Source organism: Asterias amurensis, chromosome 13 (genome assembly GCF_032118995.1).
Source record: "Asterias amurensis chromosome 13, ASM3211899v1".
NCBI classification, from domain to species: domain Eukaryota; kingdom Metazoa; phylum Echinodermata; class Asteroidea; order Forcipulatida; family Asteriidae; genus Asterias; species Asterias amurensis.
In genome coordinates, this window is record NC_092660.1 from 3,587,339 (window position 1) to 3,598,751 (window position 11,413).

The 11,413-nt window shown below is 35.8% G+C and overlaps 1 long non-coding RNA gene across 1 annotated transcript; it reads left to right on the forward strand.

Annotated features, from left to right (window-relative positions):
- The first annotated feature begins 702 nt into the window (after positions 1-702).
- LOC139946494 (uncharacterized) lies at positions 703-10,721 on the forward strand. Its single transcript, XR_011787253.1, has 4 exons — positions 703-822; positions 1,408-1,624; positions 2,209-2,425; positions 3,011-10,721. It is a non-coding gene; the product is annotated as an uncharacterized lncRNA (long non-coding RNA).
- Positions 10,722-11,413: the final 692 nt, after the last annotated feature.

Sequence of the window (11,413 nt, forward strand, 5' to 3'; positions counted from 1 at the left end):
AATGCGCCACTTCACATAAGGTGATTATAAGTTTTGAAAAACAAGCCCCACGCTATTTGGTTTTATATTTTTAACTCTGAAAACAGAAGAGCAAAAATTCAGTGACAAAGGGTTCGCCACCCGTAAGGAAACCCCTGGCCGATTTTTTAAATGTGTTTGATTGAAAATTGTGCCACTTCAAATTGAAAGTTTACATTTAAATTTTGAAAAATGACATAAACCCCTCCAAATATTTTGCTATACAAAAAGGTTCCTTTTATTTCAGAGGTTTTATAGTTTACCTTTGAAAACAAGAGAGCAAAAATCAGTGACAGTCTGTAAGGAAATCCCTGGCCAATTATTTTTAAATGTTTGTGGAAAAAAGCAAACATAGTATGTTGATGTATCGAAATCTTTACCTCGGATGGATTCATCGCTACTGTGACAGGGTTTTGCTTTTTTCTGTTTTCTCAGCAAGAACAACCAGTTAATCTATTTTGCTGAAACTTTTACTGTTTTATTTCATCTTTCTGACCATTTGTGAAATCGACCCCAGGATGGTTAATGTCAAAGGTTCATTTTTTATTTAAAAGTTATATTTTTATATATTTTTTTTATATTTACAGGCATCAAGAGATTGAGTACTCCTGAAGAGAATCATTATCTTCGGATCGGTCTACACTTAGAGATCTCAAGACAAGAGCTCACTGGAACAAGGAGATGAAATCACCCACAGCGACGACGTCAACGATGACGACCTGATGCCACAGAGATGTCTTACTGATGAGGAGGCCAATTTTCTGACCGTGTTTATTCATTGAATAATGCGCCACTTCACATAAGGTGATTATAAGTTTTGAAAAACAAGCCCCACGCTATTTGGTTTTATATTTTTAACTCTGAAAACAGAAGAGCAAAAATTCAGTGACAAAGGGTTCGCCACCCGTAAGGAAACCCCTGGCCGATTTTTTAAATGTGTTTGATTGAAAATTGCGCCACTTCAAATTGAAAGTTTACATTTAAATTTTGAAAAATGACATAAACCCCTCCAAATATTTTGCTATACAAAAAGGTTCCTTTTATTTCAGAGGTTTTATAGTTTACCTTTGAAAACAAGAGAGCAAAAATCAGTGACAGTCTGTAAGGAAATCCCTGGCCAATTATTTTTAAATGTTTGTGGAAAAAAGCAAACATAGTATGTTGATGTATCGAAATCTTTACCTCGGATGGATTCATCGCTACTGTGACAGGGTTTTGCTTTTTTCTGTTTTCTCAGCAAGAACAACCAGTTAACCTATTTTGCTGAAACTTTTACTGTTTTATTTCATCTTTCTGACCATTTGTGAAATCGACCCCAGGATGGTTAATGTCAAAGGTTCATTTTTTATTTAAAAGTTATATTTTTATATATTTTTTTTATATTTACAGGCATCAAGAGATTGAGTACTACTGAAGAGAATCATTATCTTCGGATCGGTCTACACTTAGAGATCTCAAGACAAGAGCTCACTGGAACAAGGAGATGAAATCACCACCAGCGACGACGTCAACGATGACGACCTGATGCCACAGAGATGTCTTACTGATGAGGAGGCCAATTTTCTGACCGTGTTTATTCATTGAATAATGCGCCACTTCACATAAGGTGATTATAAGTTTTGAAAAACAAGCCCCACGCTATTTGGTTTTATATTTTTAACTCTGAAAACAGAAGAGCAAAAATTCAGTGACAAAGGGTTCGCCACCCGTAAGGAAACCCCTGGCCGATTTTTTAAATGTGTTTGATTGAAAATTGCGCCACTTCAAATTGAAAGTTTACATTTAAATTTTGAAAAATGACATAAACCCCTCCAAATATTTTGCTATACAAAAAGGTTCCTTTTATTTCAGAGGTTTTATAGTTTACCTTTGAAAACAAGAGAGCAAAAATCAGTGACAGTCTGTAAGGAAATCCCTGGCCAATTATTTTTAAATGTTTGTGGAAAAAAGCAAACATAGTTTGTTGATGTATCGAAATCTTTACCTTGGATGGATTCATCGCTACTGTGACAGGGTTTTGCTTCTTTCTGTTTTCTCAGCAAGTAGAACCAGTTAACCTATTTTGCTGAAACTTTCACTGTTTTATTTCATCTTTCTAACCATTTGTGAAATCGACCCCAGGATGGTTAGGGTCAAAGGTACATTTTTCATGTAAAAGTAATTATTTTATATATTTTTATATATATACAGGCATCAAGAGATTTAGTACTCCTGAAGAGAATCAACATCTTCGGATCGGTCTACACGTAGAAGTCTCAAGACAAGAGCTCACTGGAACAAGGAGATGAAATCACCACTGGCGACAATGACAACGATGACGACCTGATGCCACAGAGATGTCTTACTGATGAGGAGGCCGATTTTTTGACTGCGTTTATTCATTGAAAAATGCGCCACTTCATATAAGGTGATTTACAAGTTTTGAAAAACAAGCCCCACGCTATTTGGTTTTATATTTTTAACTCTGAAAACAGAGGAGCAAAAATTCAGTGACAAAGGGTTCGCCACCCGTAAGGAAACCCCTGGCCGATTTTTTAACTGTGTTTGATTGAAAATTGCACCACTTCAAATTGAAAGTTGACATTTAAATTTTTAAAAATAACGGGAAACCCCTCTAAATATTTTGATATACAAATAGGTTTCTTTTATTTCAGAGGTTTTATATTTTACCTGTGAAAACAGAGGAGCAAAAATCAGTGACAAAGGGTTCGTGTCCGTATGGAAACCCTTGGCCAATATTTTTTTAAATGTTTGGGGAAAAAGCAAACATAATTTGTTGATGTATCGAATTCTTTACCTCGGCTACTGTGACAGGGTTTGCTTCTTTCTGTTTTCTCAGCAAGTAGAACCAATTAACCTATTTCGCTGAAACCTTCACTGTTTTATTTCATTTTTCTAACCATTTGTGAAATCGACCCCAAGATGGTTAGGGTCAAAGGTTAATTTTGTATGTAAAAGTAATGTTTTATTTATTTATTTTTCTGATTTACAGGCATCAAGAGATTGAGTACTCCTAAAGAGAATGAACATCTTCGGATCGGTCTACACTGAGAGGAACTCGAGGCAAGAGCTCACTTGGAACAAGGAGATGAAATCACCACCGACGACGACGGCAACGACGACCACCACCTGATGCCAGAGAGATGTGTTACTGATGAGGAAGCCGAGCATTCATCCCAGTATGGGTACTTAAATAAGATAAGGATCCTTTATCACTGACAGTGCCATCAGGATTGTCTCAAGAAACAAAATGAGGCTTGACAACAAAATTAAGTCTGGTTCCTTTTTGTTAAACTTTGAGCGTTTCATGCGGGTTTTGATCGGTACACGGGAACCAGACAAAATGGCCGAACTGTGGTAAAGATGTTTTGAAACTGTCAGTGTTGCTTACATTAGTTTGCGATAACTCGTGCTTTATAGCTTGTTTCAAAAAATGAGTATCTGAAATTGAATTGTTTACCGCCATCAATTGTTGTTATTGATCGATACTCCCCTTACCCCTGGGGTGGGTTGATCGATTGAAAGAATGAACAAGAAACTTGAGTGCACACCTTTTATGATAAAAGCCTTCTAGCTCTGGTTAGGATTATGGCATACTTAGTAACTTATGGGTCATGACAAGACTAAAACTCCCTTTTTCCTGAGAGTTGGTCATTGCACAAAATGTCATACTGTTACTACGAAACGCCTGATGCATTACGGAGGCAACGTTGCCACCGGTCATTGCCTTGGTGCCCCTTCAAATGTTCTTGCAATTATTCCATAGAGGTGCCCTTTACCAAGAAAAACCACCGTGGTGCACTTGCCCTGTTTAAATGACTGAGCTGTCCTTTTCTGCTAGGGGTTTGCGTCATAGCAAACTAGGAACCTATCAACGTGTTCTCTAGCAGTGGCTTACTGTTGTACCACTACCATGGTGCATGACTTTCATCCCTTTGTGCTAGGGATTGTGTCGCAGCAAACTTAGTAAAGTTTTACATTAGTGGCTAACTGTTGTACCACTACCATCACACATGACTTTCATCCCTTTCTGCTAGGGATTGGGTCACAGCAAACTTAGTAAAGTTTTAGTTTAGTGGCTTACTGTTGTACCACTACCATCACACATGACTTTCATCCCTTTCTGCTAGGGATTGGGTCACAGCAAACTTAGTAAAGTTTTAGTTTAGTGGATTACTGTTGTACCACTACCATCATACATGACTTTCATCCCTTTCTGCTAGGGATTGGGTCACAGCAAACTTAGTAAAGTTTTAGTTTAGTGGATTACTGTTGTACCACTACCATCACACATGACTTTCATCCCTTTCTGCTAGGGATTGGGTCACAGCAAACTTAGTAATGTTTTACATTAGTGGCTTACTGTTGTATCACTACCATCACACATGACTTTCATTCCTTTCTGCTAGGGATTGGGTCACAGCAAACTTAGTAAAGTTTTAGTTTAGTGGATTACTGTTGTACCACTACCATCACACATGACTTTCATCCCTTTCTGCTAGGGATTGGGTCACAGCAAACTTAGTAATGTTTTACATTAGTGGCTTACTGTTGTATCACTACCATCACACATGACTTTCATTCCTTTCTGCTAGGGATTGGGTCACAGCAAACTTAGTAAAGTTTTAGTTTAGTGGATTACTGTTGTACCACTACCATCACACGTGACTTTCATCCCTTTCTGCTAGGGATTGGGTCACAGCAAACTTAGTAAAGTTTTAGTTTAGTGGATTACCGTTGTACCACTACCATCACACGTGACTTTCATCTCTTTCTGCTTGGGATTGTGTCACAGCAAACTTAGTAACGTTTTACATTAGTGGCTTACTGTTGTACCACTACCATCACACATGACTGTTCATCCCTTTCTGCTAGGGATTGGGTCGCAGCAAACTAAATGTTGAGGTTCATATGTACACACATGACCTTTTCCCCTTCCTACCTGGGGGAAATGACTGGTACATTATATTAATCCACATGCCGTTCGACCTCTGACCCTTCCTCTGTGGGGTAAAGTTACTGTAAACCTTTCCGACTGTATGTCAGAAATGGCCACTTGCCATTTTACTTCTGCCCCCCCCTTCCCACCTGGGGTATTTGTTGCAATAACACAATGATAAATCTTGAATCATGTGTTGTGAATTGTTTCTATAGACTAACGGGCCTGTTAATCTGTACTGGATCATTTCCAGGACACCAAGGCAATTACCAGGGGCATCGAGGCTATCGCCTTCGTTGCCTCCGTGAAGTATCAGGCCTGGATTTATTCATGATTGTGCATTTGACTGCAATTGTGATCCAACTTCACAAAAAGAAGAAGACAAATCATTACGTGAATCATTTCGCTTATCATTCTTTGTGTTGGCCACACACGCAAAATAAATTGTTTTCAATCAAAGCTATTCTTAATTTTGGCTTTAAACTTAATTTTGGGACAAAAATACGACAATGTGAAAAGATTTGTCCTTTTTGGTAATTTGGGTCACAACTGCAAAATATTTGTGAATTTTACATAAATTATCTTAACACTTTATTGAGACATTCCCACGAAATGAGTTCACATTATTTTATATACAAAATGCGTACATTTTTCATATAGAACGTTCGAATTTACTTCCCAAAATACAGAATTTTAAATTCTTATTTTTTTTTTTACTCTCGGCAATTTTTTCCCCCTACTGCTTTTAAAACTTTGCTCACTTTAAAAACTCTTTTTTTTTTAGATTTTTCCCAGAGTTGGAATATCTTAGCAAATTTTACAGAAATGTTTGTTTTCCTGGAAAACAAAACTTTCTGTAACATTTGCTTGTGACTTAAGTTGTGAGAGTGTCTCTGGTTCTATATTGATACTTTGATGATTGTGAAGCCAAGTACAACATGCACTCAACACAATTAATGCAAGTAGAACACATTCTTAAGTTGTATTCTTGGGAACAATCTTCATGACATACAAGTATGTCATCATTTTAACTAAATCTATTCTATTTTGGCACTACATGTTTTGATAAGTGTGATGCACACCTGTCTAAACTCAAAATGAAATACGAGTACGTCATCAATTTAAACAAATTTATTCATTTTTGGCATGACATGTTTGGATAAGTGTGATGCACACCTGTCCAAATTCAAAATAAAATTGATTAAAAAGAACAATATTTTTTACGAAACAGTCACAAACTTCATTTGAAATTTTTTTTTTCTTCTTTGCATTGCTGCGACAGTAATAATTAACAGTTCTAAATTTTATAGAGTTTATTTTTGCATCAGCTGATTCAGAGATAACTTTATTTCAACTCAAGGACTGTAAATGTTGTACTTGGCTGTTTTTATAATTTGAAAAATTATGTTGAAAAATTATGTTGTAAATTAATTGGTTACCATTCATTAAATGCTGTAGAAAGCACCACTGAACTGTAGAAGCAGCAGGGTTGTGCAAACGTGTGTGCCTGTCGGTGTGGCCAACTACTATCTGGAAAGTGTGACGACCTAATGATCCAAGAGTTAATGGTTGGGTAAGCATTTTATTAAGTGAAATCTTGTTAATGTGGCGCTGGTAGTCTGTCTTACCGGTGTCCTACCTTACATGATTGACAAACTATTTCAACTTTCTCGATCGCCGACAAAAAAACAAAACCTAAGAAAGAAAGGATTTGGTTGCCTGTTGAAGTCTTTGGGGGCCTGTATCAAAAGTGTCAAGGACTGAGGACCATTGCACTTTTTTTGCACATTTTTTACCTGATCATTTTGTTATCCTAAGTTGGTACCCGTCTCTCTATACTGTTCCTGTGTAAACGGGTCTACTTTTTGAGCAACTTCTCTACACTGGACATCCTCTTCTGATCTGAGAGAGCCTCTGAACTTGACGGATGACGGAGACTTCTACCCAGATAATGGTGCGAGGGTCGGAGAAACGAGATTCTGAACATGGCTATTCACATTTCAATCAGGTACTCAGGCTTTTACATTGGTTTCACTTGTGTTAAGAAGTTTTGACTGTATCAATAGGAGATATCAAAGATGACATTGGGATTGTGTAGGAAGTTAACAGAGTCCTTTATAAAAGAAATATCGTCGCTTAGATAGATGCCGTTGTGCATTAGGTAATTGTGAATAGTGTTTAGATTCAGTTAAAACTGACGTTAACTATTGGTCTATTTCAGTGACCAATTAACTAGGTTGTTCATTGTAGGTTTTGAGTGGTCAGCTTTATGACAGATTCTACAGTAGGTATGTTAACGACAATCAGTTGAGGAAATGATTTACAAATGATGTTGACAAATAGACATTGCTTTTTTAACAAATACTGCCACTGTGGTGTGCATGATTTGTATACATTTTTCATAAACATAGAATTTAGCTGCACTAGGTGTTTTCAATCCTTCGGGGTATTAATTATTGATAATTGTGAACAGTTTTTACAACTGGTTAACCCTTTTCCAGCTGAACATGGTGACGACACTCAGGCGGTTTACAAACACTCACAAAATTTGTTCAGCCGCAATGTTTGAATCTTGTTTCTCTAGTTATTTAGGTTGTTAAAGTGACAAAGACACTTGGTCATTAATATTTTGACAGGTTCTAAAAAGAGTAGGCAAGTTTAAGATATGTTAGCCGTAGAACTGTTGGGAACAAATGCAACCTACTAGTTTTTGGTCAGGACAACAATTGATCTCTTTGGAACGAGACAAATTTTGTGCGATGTCCATCAATTATTTTAATTCTTTTATGGTAACATGAGAATGTATCAACATGTACAATAGCGAAATGTACAATGGATCAAACTAGGTGTTTATTAGCGTATTAGCAGTATTAGTGTAGACTTATTCAGTTAAATAACCTCAGAACAAACAGTAATTTGTCACATGGCTAGGTAGTTAAAGGAAGCATAAACACTAGTCCAGTATTGGTGTAGAACTATTAAACAAATAACTAAATTAGTTATTTCTCAATTTGCTTGTTAGATTGATTTTGTTATGAATAGTATGCCAAAAAGACACAGCAGGAATAGGTATTCTAAATAAGACGTCACCTTGTTAATGCACTGTTTGCAGAATCACAGGTGTCTTTCTAGATGGAAAATACACCAAGTTATCAGCTGATAAAACCTTAATTTTCCGACATCGACGTCAGACTCATTTTTATGCAAAAACATTTGTAGTTTATAATTGGTGCGAAATCATTAGTATGCAGTGGTTGGTTTGCAGATTTACATGAAGTTAATCAGTAGGAGTAGTTGTTGATCCAAGATGTTCAATACTTTATTGGGACTTTATTAGCAATTTGTAGTTCCGTAGGATTTGAAACTTTGTTGTACTTAGGATCTTATCGTCACTTATAAAACCTTAATTTTCCGACATCGACGTCAGACTCATTTTTATGCAAAAACATCGTACTTTTAAATTGGTGCGAAAATCTTTAGCATGCAGTTGTTGGTTTGCAGGCTTACATGAAGTTAATCAGTAGTAGTTGTTGATCTTAGATGTTCAATACTTTATTGGGACTTTATGAGCAATTTGTAGTTCCGTAGGATTTGAAACTTTGTTGTACTTTAGAATTCGTTCAGAATTTAGAATTTGTTTAGAGATAGGTTAGGTTTTTTTAAGAGGTTTTTTCTCAGTCTAGTTATCCTTCATAAACCCAATGTCATCTACAATATCTCCTGTAATGATACTCAATGCAATGAAGATGCAAATCTGATTTTTGTGTACAACCTCACTTTTGACTTTGAAATTTGACTTTGAAATTTGACTTCGTTTAAACGTGTAATCACACACTGTTAAAATGTTGCGATGTTTTAACAAATCCAAAATTTATGGTTGATTTGAAACTAAATTTATCAAGAAGTGTAGTACTTCTAATGCAAGTGAAACCAATACATTCCTGAGTATGCTGTTAATATTGAAAAGAACATGCGTATTTTAGTTGTTTTTTGTGCTTGTCACAAAAATCCACAAAATTGTTCAAGTTCAGCCGCCATGTTGGAATCTTGTTTCTCTGATCAGCGCATCATCATCTGGGTTGAAGTCTTCGTTATTCTGATGGTACAGGACTCAATCAGTGATGAAGTGGAAGCGTCCTTTTACATTTCAACCAAAATTCAAACTTAAAACTTTACTCCAAGAACTTAGCGACGTGTTTGCCCGAACAGGGGGAGACGTCCGATGGTACACTTGATACAGATTCATCAAACATTTTAACGGGCAACAGAATCCTTTCCGACTTTTGTTTTGGACTTTGAAAAAAAAAATCTTAAGTTTGTGTTTGGCTTCGGACTTTTAAAAACCAATCTTTTTAGTTTGTCAATCATGTAAGGCAGGACATTGGTAAAACAGACTATCAATGAAACATTAACTTGATTTAACTTAATAAAATGCTTTCCTTCCATTAATACTTAGATCATTAAGTCGCTTCACTTTCTAGATAGTAGTTGGCCACATCGACTGGCACACACGTTTGCGCAACTCTGCTGCTTCTACAGTTCAGTGGTGCTTAAAAAAATCAAAAAAATCCCTTAAAAATTGCCTTTTTTATATAGACTAAGTCAGCCAAAAAAATTTTTCGTGCCGTTGTACGGTTCGAAATTAACTGCGTAAAAAGTTTGGCCCTACCCCCCCTATATTTAAAATCATGATCAACCAAGTGCACCCCCTATAGGGGTGCAGAAGAGACTGTATTCCATAGCAATGTACACCAACAATGTAATCGACTGGAAATTTGCGCATGACACTTATACAAGGCGTCAAATTCAAATTACCATTAGATTATATAGCCAGGTACATTAAAATGGAATGCAGCCCCTTATTAAAGGTATCGTCTTATAGCTTGTTGTGACTTTAAATAACAATAAAATGGAGTCCCATTGTGGACTTAGTCATTTTTTGACCAAATCACTAGCCATTGTTTGTACTTAGTAATTTTTTGAGCTCAAACTCATAGTCAATGTTTGTACTTTGTCATTTTGACAAAAACACTTAGTAATTATAGACTTTCTGTGTCCTATTGTGGACTTAGTCATTTTTTTGACCAAAACACTAGCCATTGTTTGTACTTAGTAATTTTTTTAGCAAAAACTCTTAGTCGATGTTTGTACTTAGTCTTTTTTTGGACTTAGTCATTTTTTGACAAAAACACTTCGTAATTTTCCAAGATTGAGATTATAAAGTCACAGAACAAGCTATAAGATGCGGCCTTCACAGAAGATACAACATTGGTAGTTACGCTATTGTGAATTGAACTTAGAAGTTTAATGCAGGAATTTAGTGAACATGCATTACCTTCAATTTTGGTAAGCATGCAAGTAAACATTCATCTAAATGTCCACTTGATGTAAAAACTTTATCGAGTTAAACAATAAATAAAGAAATTTGTTTTGAAACGCTGCAAGTATGAGATAATGTTTTTTGTGTCAAAATTTGTGCACTCTATATGAATACCAATGTTGTACCTTCTTTATAAGTAAGAAATGCAACCTGTAAACCATAAAGGAGTCAAATTTAATTAGATTTGTTTGAAGAGAAAAAAACGCTTTGATTCTGTAAATATTCTGAGTTCTTGTAAGATGAAAAAAAAAAACAATTATTTGACAAGGTTGCATAAACCAAATAGTTAATTCGTGTTTTCATGAGACTAGTTTTTTGTTAGCCATGTGGACTCCTTTTGCAAAAAAACAGGTTACATTTCTTCCTTGGTTGATCATTTATGTTTCTTAGCTATGGTTGTAATTTGCCAGCTGATGTATTATCGGTTATTCTTAACTGGTTTGGGGTGGGGCGGGGGGGGGGGGGGGGTTAAGTTCAATTTTCAATTTTGAAACTATACATTTGTACATCAACTGGCATATTTCGAACCATCAATTTAAGCAACTATCAAAATGAATAGTAAGGAAGCAATAGGAGTGCCTAATAAGCACCCCAAAAACAAAAATAGTTTTAATTGAAACATTCGGGAAATATAACATACTACAAAGTCATAATCAAGTTCTTGAGGTTGGGGTGGATGGGGGAAATGTCTAACAGTGTGGATGCACCAAGTGATGTTATTGTTTTCTTTCTTTGGAAAACAAAGTTTGTTCAAATAAAGTATTGAAAATTCAAATAAACAATCTAGTGTGGTTTGCTTATTATTTTCTGATGAATTCTAATTTGGACAATTGGTTCTACAAACAGCTTATAACTTTGATGATTCACTTATTGGTGTTGATGAACTAATTAAAAGTAACTTTTAGAAAATAAGAAAGGTTGGAGATACTTTTGGTAATTTTCAAACACCGGTCTCCTCACTTGGTGTGCCTCAATAAATGCATAAATAAACCAGTGAAAGTTTTGGCTCGAATGGTCATCAAAGTTGAAATCAAATTATGAAAGAAAACCCAATTTCCATGCATAAATTGTGTGCT